Source organism: Rana temporaria (assembly GCF_905171775.1).
Source record: "Rana temporaria chromosome 4 unlocalized genomic scaffold, aRanTem1.1 chr4y, whole genome shotgun sequence".
NCBI lineage: Eukaryota > Metazoa > Chordata > Amphibia > Anura > Ranidae > Rana > Rana temporaria.
The window spans coordinates 819,420-830,967 of NW_024404461.1; the positions used below are offsets into that span (position 1 = coordinate 819,420).

Sequence of the window (11,548 nt, forward strand, 5' to 3'; positions counted from 1 at the left end):
GGTCACATGACATCACTCTTATCTCTATTAATAAAACACACCTGACCGAAGAGGTGAGGAGGATTCTGGGAGGTCACATGACATCACTCTTATCTCTATTAATAATACACAGACCTGACCGGAGAGGTGAGGAGGATTCTGGGAGGTCACATGACATCACTCTTATCTCTTAATAATACACAGACCTGACCGGAGAGGTGAGGGGGATTCTGGGAGGTCACATGACATCACTCTTATCTCTATTAATAATACAGACCTGACCGGAGAGGTGAGGAGGATTCTGGGAGGTCACATGACATCACTCTTATCTCTATTAATAATACAGACCTGACAGGAGAGGTGAGGAGGATTCTGGGAGTCTAACATGATATTCCTATTGGTTCCCCAATACAGAGATTTCCTCTTGTGAAGTCAGGTGATCATATGACCATCACAGTGCCTCCATGTGACTCCCTAAAACCCGAGAGACACAACATGGAGAAGATTCTAGAAGTCACCAAGAAGATGATGGAGCTGCTGACAGAGAGGTGAGGAGGATTCTGGGACATTATCCAGTAACAGACAAGGGGTGTGTCTGGGTGGTGACTGTATCATTGTGTGTGTCAGGTTCCTATAAGGTGTCAGGATGTCACTGTCTATTTCTCCATGGAGGAGGGGGAGGATTTAGAAGGACACACGGATCTCTACAAGGACGTCATGATGGACAATCAGCAGAATTTGAGTTTTTGTGAAGAATGTAAGGAAGGAATTTCCCTGGAATGAGAGATATTGAACTCACCCTGGAGATCCTCAGCCTGCTGACTGGAGAGGTGAGTGTAATGAAGGGTTAAATCTGACTCCGCTGTACACTGGGATGTATTCAGAGTCACTTTAAGTCTTCTGATGTTCTGCTAATCAATAACGACATCCACACAGTACTATAAATACATGAAGTGTCGTACTCTATGATATTTGGTAATAGCACAAGATGGCGGCATTGGGTATAGGAGAGAGAACAATTCCAGGTTTAGTCCAATCAGTGAGACCGATGATTACCAGCATGCCACGCCCACTGACCACTAAATCCATGGGTAACATTTCCTGGTGGGTCAGTGAGCCTTACTAGTAAAACATTAGTGACTCTATTATATGACTTCTAGAAGGATCTATAAATCTGACCACATTGTAATCATATCATTGGATGGAGATGTCTGTCCTTTGCTGAATCGGGAACATTGTGACCAATCCCTGGAGAATAAATATAGAGCTGACCATAGAGATGAGGGATTACGGGAGAGAAGAGCCATCTTATAGAGGAGCTCCAGTCTCCTTCAGAACAAAGTAAAAGTCAGCAGCTACAATTACTGTACAAATACTGTAGCTGCTGACCTTTAATATCAGGACACTTACCTCTCCACCAATCCAGCGTGTCTTCACCTGAGTACATTTTTCAATCAGCTCTTGGGTGCTGCAGACGCAATCTGGGCTAAGGGAATCTGCAGTGAAGCCTTGCACCTTCACAGCCGGTTCCCTGCTGAGAATGCACCAAGCGTGCTGCGTATTCTGAATGGCTCAGCAGCGGGGGAGGGAGGAGGGGGGCCAAACTTGGACTTTGGAGTTCAGCTGTAAAAACTAGATACCTGATCCTCACCGACAGGAGCCAAATGTGGCAGTGGGGAGGGGGAGTAGAATGAAATAAAGTTCATCTTCCCCTTTTGGGTGGAGCTCCTCTTTAATGCATGGGCACTGCCCAGGGGGGGCTCCTTGATAATCTTGCAATACATCATACCAATATTCCGGGACAGTCAGTCAAGCTTTTACTAAGCTGTCCCGGGATAGCCGTGTCCCCCGCAGTGTCCCGGAATCTGGTGTGTGGGTACAGCAGCAGCCTGTCACCGGGCCAAATCTACAATCAGAATGACACCCCCCTACATTCCAGGAGTTAAGGAAGAACCCCGAGTTGGAGCATCTTACTATTGTTTGTGTGGGCGGGATCTGTGCTGCTCTGATCCCCACCAGACCTCCTCTCCTATTCATCCCATGAGATCGGAGCCGTACACATGATCCCACCCACACGAGCAGCAGCAATAGAAAGACGCTTCTCCTCGAGGTTCTTCCCTTACCCCTACAAAGCACAGAAACTGTGGGAGGAAGAAACGGGGGTGTATGGGGAGAGATATTATTCCAATTGTAGGTTTAGCCCAGTGACAGGCTGTCAGAACAGGTAAGATCTGTGACAGCAGCTTCCCTGTGCTGCTCAGCTACATTCATGAACCCTATACTGTGCCCTCCCACCCCGACCTGTACTGTGCACTCCATATTGTGCTCTTTTGCCCCCAGTACTGTGCTCTCCTTGACCCTGCAATGTGTCATTCTGACCCCCTTTATTGTGCCCTCCCACCCCCACCTTTACTGTGCACTCCTGCCCCTCATATTGTACCCTCCTGCCCCTCATATTGTACCCTCCTGCCCGTCTGTACTGTGCCTTCTTGTATTGTGCCTGCTTCCTCCCCCTGTACTGTGCCCTCCTCCTCCTTCTGAATTATTTTCTCCTGCCCCGTGTACTGTACCCTTATGTACACCATGTACTGTGTCCTCCTGCACCCCCAACCCCCTGTACTGTACCCTCATATTTCCCCTGTAATCTGCCCTCTTTCCCCTCTTGTACTATGCCCTCCTACCCCCCCTGTACTGTACCCTCCTGCACCCCCACCCCCCCTGTACTGTACCCTCCTGAACTGTCATTTCCTGCCCCCTGTACTGTGTCCTTCTACTGCCCTGTGTTGATTAGTCTTAGATTTATGGCATGAATTCTCATTCTTTAAAATCTATCATGTTCAAAGTACTAATAAATATTTGTTTACTTCTATCAACTATTTATACTTCACTTTTTGAGAGTTGTGAATAAATTGGGGCCCCAGAACATTACTTTCCCCCGAAGCCCATAATGATATTATATGTCCCTCTGGGTGTCATGATATTTATCTTTGTATAACACAGAACTGTACAGTAATAATGAAGAAATCTACTGAGAATGAGACAAGAAGGAGAAGATCCCCGAGAATCCAGAATCCCATCACCATCCCCCCACCTCCATCCCCGATCCCTACAAGACTCAACACACAGAAGATTCTAGAAGTCACCAAGAAGATGATGGAGCTGCTGACAGGAGAGGTGAGGAGGATTCTGGGACATTATCCAGTAACAGACAAGGGGTGTGTCTGGATGGTGACTGTATCATTGTGTGTGTCAGGTTCCTATAAGGTGTCAGGATGTCACTGTCTATTTCTCCATGGAGGAGTGGAGGATTTAGAAGGACACAAGGATCTCTACAAGGACGTCATGATGGACAATCAGCCGCCCCTCACATCACCGGGTAAGAGGAGACTTTATTGTAAAGGAGAGAGCAGTACGGAGGCTCCACCTAGATCCCCCATCATCTGATAAACACATAGAAACAATGTATTCAGTCTCAGGAGATGGGAGGCAGCGGTGTGGGACCTCTGCAACTTGTCTCATGTGAACATTTAACCTTCCACTGATTACTGAATACCAATATTATGAGTAGTGTTGAGCAGAATACGCCATATTCGATTTCGCGATATATCTCGAATATATAGTCGAATATTCGAGATATATTCGCTAAATTCGAATATTCGTGATATTTTATCGAAATGAAATGATTGCGAAATTTCGCTATTGCGAATGCGAACATAATTGCGAAATTTCGACAAATGCGGAAGGAGCACTCTGATTGGCTCAGAATATTCGTGATATTTTATCGAAATTTCGCAAAATGCGAATGCGATATTTATTGCGGAATTTTGACAAATGCTGTAGGAGCACTCTGATTGGCTCAGAATATTCGTGATATTTTATCGAAATTTTCGCAAAATGTGAATGCGATATTTATTGCGGAATTTCGACAACTGAAATGAAATGAAACTGAAAATGAAAAAAAATGAAACTGAAAAAATCGCTCTGATGCGGAAGATAGGGCGAAGAAAATAATCGCGCGATATTCCGATTGCCGAATAATCGCATTGCGATTTTTCGGCAAGATAAAATGATCGCTTCAGCTACTCGGCCCAAGGTCTCTAATCATACCAGCAATGCTTTTAGACGTCTCTAGGATGTGATCTGTTCTAAAAATAAAATTGAAAAAATTTGAATATTCGGAATAGCGCATATTCACCGCGAAATTCGAAATATATCGCGAATACTCGAATATGCCATATTCGAGCCGAATATTCGCAATACGAATATTCGTGAGCAACACTAATTATGAGTCCTGACCCTTACTCTATATCATTTATATTGTACATTACATACTCCTGACCCCTGAGAGAAAAGCCTGTGGTGATTGTGCCCTTAAGTGGCAGTCCAGGGGTGCCGTACTTGCACAAGTGTTTGAGAGGGCACTTTGAGTGTGGCACCTTGGTCACGTCACCACAACACACTTTTTTTCACACCTGCCTCTAGGGCCGAGCCTTTTGGCTGGGACCAGAGGAATTTTTGATTCCTGGCCGGAGGGCCGGCCATCGTATTGCACAATGAGATATGAGAAAATTCTGCGCTACGGTGTGGGTGTATGAGCTGCTGCCCCCCTAGTAAACCTCCCTTAGGAAGAGTGAAGGTAGATAGAAAGTGGTGTGGTATAGGGGTAGTGGCGCAGCCTGGTGGTGATTGTTCACCAGTGTATTAATCCCTAAAAATCCAAAGGGGGTGTAAGTGTGTATATATAAGTTGTTGGGCACCTCTGTGCGGTGGACTCATAAAAAGGGGCCCCCCGAATTGTCTCCAGTAGGTTACCCTATTATTGAATGTCAGATTCCCAGCAATGGGTTCTGAATATGTGTTAATAAGTGTCCCTTACGATAACTTTGTGTTGAGTGATAGTGGTAAGTGTGAATGTCAGCCTAAGGCATCTAGACCTAAATTGGTTAATGTCTGTGGACATAATAAATAATAAATGATAAGTGCACAATTGGCTGAAATAAGGAAGATAAAATCTTAAAAAATTATTAATAAACCTGTAAGTGCTGTGATACAACCTATTAGGGTGCGTATCAATGGTGAATGTGCCATCTCATGGGTGAAAGAGCCCTATAGGATCAAGATAGGGTCTTAGAGAAACCTTAAACCATATAAAAAAAACATGAAACTCATATAAACATGAAAACCGTAAAAAACATGGAATGTCCACTGATTGGGTAAGTTAGAGAAACCTATATGCCCAACATTAACCACTTGCCGCCCGCCAATGACAGATTGACGTCGGCAAAGTGGTTGTAGAATCCTGACTGGACGTCATATGACGTCCTCAGGATTCTGAGCCGCTGCGCGCCCCCGGGGGCGCGCATCGCGGCGATCGTTGTTGCGGGGTGTCAGTCTGACACCCCGCAACACCGATCAAGGTAAAGAGTCTCTCACGGAGACTCTTTACCACGTGATCAGCCGTGTCCAACCACGGCTGATCACGGTGTAAACAGGAAGACCCGTCGATGGCTCTTCCTCACTCGCGTCTGACAGACGCGAGTAGAGGAGAGCCGATCGGCGGCTCTCCTGACAGGGGGGGTTCGCGCTGATTGTTTATCAGCGCAGCCCCCCCCTCGGATCGCCACATGGTACACCAGGGATGCCCACCAGGGAAGGGCAAAACAAAAAAAAAAGGGGAAAAAAAAAGTCCAAAAAAAAATAAAAAGTCTGAAAAAAAAAGTCTGGGGGGAAAAAAAAAGATGCAAAAAAAAAAAAAGATGCCAATCAGTGCCCACAAATGGGCACTGACTGGCAACAAGTAAATCAGTGCCGCCCCACAATGTCCATCAGTGCCGCCCCACAGTGTCCATCAGTGCCACCCCACAGTGCCCATCTGTGCCACCCCACAGTGCCCATCTGTGCCACCCCACAGTGCCCATCTGTGCCACCCCACAGTGCCCATCTGTGCCGCCTATGAGTGCCCAGTGCCGCCCATGAGTGCCCATCAGTGCCGCCTATGAGTGCCCATCAGTGCCGCCCATGAGTGCCCATCAGTGCCGCCCATGAGTGCCCATCAGTGCCGCCTATGTGTGCCCATGAGTGCCGCCTATGTGTGCCCATCAGTGCCGCATACCAGCGCCGTCAATCAGTGCCATCTCATCTGTGCCCGTCAGTACTACCTCGTCGATGTCCATCAGTGCCATCTCATCTGTGCCCATCAGTGCCACCATATCAGTGCCCGTAATTGAAAGAGAAAACTTACTTATTTACAAAAAAATTACAGAAAAAAATAAAAACGTATTTTTTTTCAAAATTTTCGGTCTTTTTTTAGTTGTTGCGCAAAAAAAAAAATCGCAGAGGTGATCAAATACCACCAAAAGAAAGCTCTATTTGTGGGGAAAAAAGGACGCCAATTTTGTTTGGGTACAGTGTAGCATGACAACGCAATTACCATTCAAAGTGCGACAGTGCTGAAAGCTGAAAATTGGCTTGGGCGGGAAGGTACGTAAGTGCCCCCCGGTATGGAAGTGGTTAAGGAATGACAGTACAACATAAGGTATTTGCTGTGGAATGTTTATTGGCGAAGAAATATATTCTGTGCCTTGGTCTTCAGTGTGTTATCCGTGCTCCCCCTGTTAGATCCTCACTCACCAAATGGATGTCCCCAAAAGGGGTATTGTGCCTTACGGTGTCAGAGGGGGTCTCCTGTTGGCTTTTCCAGCTGTCTTCAGAGGTGGGATGTCCTCAGCGGTATGCCGGAACCACGTGAGGCGTTTTTCATAAAAAAAAAAAAAAAACAGATTCCACATAGGGTGATATCCTGGGCGATTTATTAAAAAAGTATGCCAAAAAACAAATATAAATAAAAAACTTGCTGGCAAGCAAGATAAAATCAAATTTATAAAATTAAAAACAAATGTCAGGCGAGGGAACAAAGCCGTTCCCAAAAGGGTCAAAGCCGGGTATGTGCCGCTATTGCGAGCGTGTGGTGCATCCGTTTGCGTTCCACACCTCACTCTCTCGCTTATCTTAAGGGACACTTATTAACACATATTCAGAACCCATTGCTGGGAATCTGACATTCAATAATAGGGTTACCTACTGGAGACAATTCGGGGGCCCCCTTTTATGAGCCCACCGCACAGAGGTGCCCAACAACTTATATATACACACTTACACCCCCTTTGGATTTTTAGGGATTAATACACTGGTGAACAATCACCACCAGGCTGCGCCACTACCCCTATACCACACCACTTTATATCGTATTGCACAATGGTCACTTTCACTCTCCCTCATCTTCCTTCTCCCCCACTTTCTTTTTATTTAACCCCTGTGTGCATCACTTTATTGTATTTTTTTGTTGGTTGCCTTACACGTTTGTCACAGTGCGATTAGTAGGGTGTGGGTCCTCGGGCCTGCACTGAACGCCTTGGGAGTGGGTGAACATGGCCTTCTGTCTTAGTTCGCCTGATCTCACGGGGTCTCCCTTCGGGGGAGCCCCACCTAGTACTTGGGTGGGTCGCCTTCGGCAGACCTTCCAGAGAACAGGGTTCGTCTGGTTTCGGAGTCCTGGTTTAGGGGAACCAATCTGCTCATGTCTAGTAATAATCTTTGTATTTCTATTTTAGTAGATGGACGGGAGATGAGGAAAACCTCAGAGGATTGTCTCACTTTCTCTCCAGACTGTAAAGTAGAAGATGAGGACATCACACAGTATAGTCCAGGAGAAAACCCGACTACCTCAAATGTCCATCCGGCACCACACAATGTAGATGGATCATCGTATTCCTCTTATCCTGAGGAACCTCAGACTGTGAGGGACGGCGCCGTCCTTCCAACAGAGAAGAGGTTTTCCTGTACTGAGTGCGGGAAGTGTTTCCATTCTAAATCCAAACTTAATGTGCATATAAGATCGCACACAGGAGAGAAGCCGTATTCCTGTCCTGAGTGCGGGAAATGTTTTTCACAGAAGGCCAATCTTTACACACATCAGAGATCTCACACGGGGGAGAAAAAATATTCCTGTCCTGAGTGCGGGAAATGTTTTCCACAGAAGGCCAATCTTTACACACATCAGAGATCTCACACGGGGGAGAAGCCATATCCCTGTCCTGAGTGCGGCGAATGTTTTTCTGAGAAGTCCAGTCTTTTCATACATCAGAGATCTCACACAGGGGAGAAGCCATATTCCTGCCCTGAGTGTGGGAAATGTTTTTCAGTGAAGGCCAGTCTTTCCGAACATCAGAGATCTCACACCGGGGAGAAGCCGTATTTCTGTCCTGAGTGTGGGAAATGTTTTTCACAGGTATCCCATCTTCACACACATCAAAGAACTCACACAGAAGAGAAGCCGTATTCCTGTCCTGAGTGCGGGAAATGTTTTTCACAGAAGGCCAATCTTTACACACATCAGAGATCTCACACAGGGGAGAAAAAATATTCCTGTCCTGAGTGCAGGAAATGTTTTTCACAGAAGGCCAATCTTTACACACATCAGAGATCTCACACGGGGGAGAAGCCGTATTCCTGCCCTGAGTGTGGGAAATGTTTTTCTGAGAAGTCCAATCTTTACACACATCAGAGATCTCACACGGGGGAGAAGCCGTATTCCTGCCCTGAGTGCGGGAAATGTTTTTCAGTGAAGGCCAGTCTTTCCGAACATCAGAAATCTCACACCGGGGAGAAGCCGTATTCCTGTCCTGAGTGTGGGAAATGTTTTTCACAGGTATCCAATCTTTCCACACATCAAAGAACTCATACAGGAGAGAAGCCACATTACTGTCCTGAGTGCGGGAAATGTTTTTCGATGAAGTGCAATCTTTCCAAACATCAGAGATTTCACACCGGGGAGAAGCCGTATTCCTGTCCTGAGTGTGGGAAATGTTTTTCAGTGAAGTCCAGTCTTTCCAATCATCAGAGATCTCACACCGGGGAGAAGCCGTATTCCTGTCCTGAGTGTGGGAAATGTTTTTCACAGAAGACCCATCTTTACACACATCAGAGATCTCATACAGGAGAGAAGCCGTATTCCTGTCCTGAGTGTGGGAAATGTTTTTCACTGAAGCACCATCTTTACACACATCAGAGATCTCACACAGGGGAGAAGCCTTATTCCTGTCCTGAGTGTGGGAAATGTTTTTCACTGAAGTCCAATCTTTCCACACATCAGAGATCTCACACAGGGGAGAAGCCGTATTCCTGTCCTGAGTGTGGGAAATGTTTCTCACGGAAGTCCCATGTTTACACACATCAGAGAACTCACACGGGGGAGAAGCCATATTCCTGTCCTGAGTGTGGGAAATGTTTTTCAGATAAGTCCCATCTTTACAAACATCAGAGATCTCACAAGGGGGGGAAGCCACTTTCCTGTCCTGAGTGAGGGAATTGTTCCTCGCTGAAGTCCTGTCTTCCTCTACATCAGGGATCCCACACAACCCTTGAGGTGTATTAGTGCCTTGTGTGCGGGAAATGTCTTGTATATGAATGTTGCTGTACATCACAGCTCTCATATGGGGAAGAAGCACACCTCAGATATACTCCATGGCTGATCTTCATCATGTAAGAAACACTTCATAAGGAGATCAGAGATCACCAAAGGCATGGACAATTTTTTTTACCGTGTTGGCCATTGATAGCAGTATAAAAATAAAAATGGAGTCATTACCTCTCATTGGTACATTTTGTGGTGGAAGATTTCACAAACACTTAGAGGTCTGTTTATAAAAAAATAAATAGTTGAACAGTTATGAGTGGCATTCTCCCAGCTGTGATGAATACGTCACATGCCTCGTGACTTCATCAGGGGAGATGAAGTCACGAGGCACGTGACGTAATGCCGTAGGGATTCGAGACCATGTGACACCTGCGTAAGCCGGAGGCCAGCAGAGAGACGTAAAACGGCGCTGTGAACGCCGTGTCCTACTACTTTCTTTTGCATTCTTTCACTTTTATTGATGTAAGAGTCCATTTTTATATATCAATAAAGCACCCCCCTTTTTTACTTACTTCACCATTGGAGGCATCCTTTCTCTCCTTTTTTTTCTCCCATTGGCTCTTATGGGGTACTGAGCACCCGTATAGGTCCAATATACACTGTTGAAACTGGCACCAGCAACAGTTGTAACAAGCAGCCATAAAGAATACCATTGGGAAGGAGTGAGGTCCACATCCCGGGGACGTACATCGTATATAGTATATATAAGGTGAGAGTTCTGGGAGACTGTTTATGGATGCCTTAATATTTATCATCATCAGCCATTCATGAGAAGATCACCTCACCTACTCATTTTACCATCACACTCCTCAGTTCTAGGACACTTTCCATTCGCTATAGATTTTTGCTTTTTTATGCATATTTGTTTGCTGGAGACACTGTCACTTTGTGATTTAGAGCCATTGCTCCACTATTTTATAGTTACACTTCACATCAGGCCACTGATGTCACTGTTTGTTATGATTTGAACTTTTGTTGTGGACACACATTGCATATTGTCACTTTGATGTTTTGGGCGCTTATCACATTTTTATCTAATTTTTCATTTGTGTATTGTGAACACTCTTAGATATAGCTGCTCTTAACTGTATTTTATGCTCTTTTATTAATTTTCACTGTATACTCACAGTAGCGCATTAGATTTTTTCTTTTTTCACTTTGTTATGAATATTGGCCGTGTTTTATTTCATAATCTGATTTCCTTGACTCCATCTAGTGACCATAATGCAGTATTGTACTAATTGAGGTATTTCAGGAAAAATACCCGATTATGGCCACTAGATGGAGCTGATGATCATAGGAAATCACTGTGTTAGATCACAGACAGAAATTGTAACAGCTGGATGAATGATTGTCACATTAGTCCAATAAATTCTTTGAAAAACAGACGTCTTATTTCCCTTCATCAGACATGTCTTCATACTAATACCTGAGATCATACTCATACACTTATCAGTACAGTACACACTGAAGGATAGAACTTCAATAAGACAACACTGTTAGACTAACCATTGAATTAAAATGAGAAATACTGGGCCAGATTCACAAAGAGATATGACGGCGTATCTCCTGATACGCCGTCGTATCTCTGAGATCCGACGGTCGGATCTATGCGACTGATTCATAAGAATCAGTTACGCATAGATCTCCCTTAGATCCGACAGGTGTAAGTGACTTACACCGTCGGATCTTAGGCTGCAATCTTCCGCTGTCCGCTAGGTGGCGTTTCGTGTTTTACTTGCGACGAATATTTTTTTTTACGTCGTTTGCGTTCGGCTTTTTCCGGCGGATAGTTACCCCTGCTATATGAGGGGTAGCTAATGTTAAGTATGGCCGTCGTTCCCGCGCCGAGTTTTGATTTTTTTACGTCGTTTGCGTAAGTCGGTCGCGAATACGGATGGCCGTAATTGACGTTAACGCCAAAAACAATGACGTCCTAGCGACGTTTATTTGGAGCATGCGCACTGGGAAATTTCTCCGACGGCGCATGCGCAGTTAAATCGGCGTGGGTACACGCCTGATTTAAATTGTACACTACCCCTAGCCACGGAATTTGAATTCCGCCGGGGGATTTACGATCCGCCGGCGCAAGTT

At 45.4% G+C, this 11,548-nt stretch overlaps 1 long non-coding RNA gene across 2 annotated transcripts; it reads left to right on the forward strand.

Annotated features, from left to right (window-relative positions):
- The first annotated feature begins 756 nt into the window (after positions 1-756).
- Positions 757-7,621, forward strand: LOC120921838. Of its 2 annotated transcripts, none has more exons than XR_005745003.1 (3): positions 757-809; positions 2,980-3,153; positions 7,590-7,621. It is a non-coding gene; the product is annotated as an uncharacterized LOC120921838 (long non-coding RNA). The 2 variants fall into 2 exon arrangements; XR_005745002.1 differs by lacking the exon at positions 7,590-7,621 and adding an exon at positions 3,233-3,264.
- Positions 7,622-11,548: the final 3,927 nt, after the last annotated feature.